This window comes from Pteropus alecto, unplaced genomic scaffold (assembly GCF_000325575.1).
Source record: "Pteropus alecto unplaced genomic scaffold, ASM32557v1 Scaffold3378, whole genome shotgun sequence".
Taxonomy (NCBI): domain Eukaryota; kingdom Metazoa; phylum Chordata; class Mammalia; order Chiroptera; family Pteropodidae; genus Pteropus; species Pteropus alecto.
The window spans coordinates 1-1,123 of NW_006441081.1; the positions used below are offsets into that span (position 1 = coordinate 1).

A 1,123-nucleotide genomic window follows, 5' to 3' on the forward strand; every position below is an offset into this window, starting at 1 on the left:
TTATGAGCAATACATTTTTTCCTTTAGGTCTGCTTTATTAACATTCTGGATTTTTCCTAAACAAAGTTTAATTCTTTATTCAATCTATGGGGATTTAGTTGGTATATATTGACGGTAACATCTGAACACTTTATCTTTCAGCTATTTTGTAGCAACACAGTTATTAATTCTACGGATACAAGAACTTTTTGATTTTATTTTAATATTTATTTATTTTTAGTTTTTAGACAAGGCAACTCTTGGTTGACCTCACATATTTCAAGGCCCTTGTCAGCTAACAATCCCTTATTTTTTTTACTTTTCACACCTAGAGCACCTGGTCTGCCTAGGTGGTGTCCCATCCAAGTACTAGCCAGGCCTGACCTTGCTTAGCTTCCGAGATCAGCCGGGATCAGGCTTGTTCAGGGCAGCCTGGCTGTAGATTAAGGACTTTTGAATTTTAAAGATATGGTTGATTTTATACTGAATTTGTTTTCTAAACAAAGAGAAGGCTATTGTTACTATGAAAGGAGCTTTAGGAGTATTTATTGACAAATGTCCTAACAAGCCATGTGAGCTTCTAGGTTTTTGGGGTTCCCAATTTCATGAGTACATATAATATTGGAGGAAAAAAAGTTGTTTCTGAGTCACTTTGAAATTATCTAACAGGTTTTAGGTGTGAACTAATATTATTATTCGATTGCATGGTTGGTCTTTAGTGATTGGAAAAGAAATGATTCCATCAAATAATTTTTAGAAAACAGTATTCCTTTCTTTACCTAGTTGTAACCTAAAACTTTGGAAACTCCTCTGCCTGTCATTTATTACAAAGTTAGTGATTGCTTCAATCCATAGAAAAGACTCATAAGTGTAAAGAGAGGATCATGTTTTTTCTTGTTTTTATTTTGAGAAAAGCTTATCTTACTCTCACAAAATATCATGATTAAATTTTAAGTACTTCTCTTTCATTAAATGCTTTTGGAACATTGAAAGAATATATCAAGTGGATATTTTTTAGGGTTATATTAGTTTGGGGATTTACATAATAAATATGAAATGTTACATAATATATTTTCCATTTTTTGTTTCTGAAACATATTGGGGCGAAGTAGTGAGGTCATTGATGTTATAGAAATATTAAAAA

General features: G+C 31.8%; 1 pseudogene; it reads right to left on the bottom strand.

Annotated features, from left to right (window-relative positions):
• Nucleotides 1-304: 304 nt before the first annotated feature.
• LOC112485203 lies at nucleotides 305-423 on the bottom strand (annotated as a pseudogene).
• Nucleotides 424-1,123: the final 700 nt, after the last annotated feature.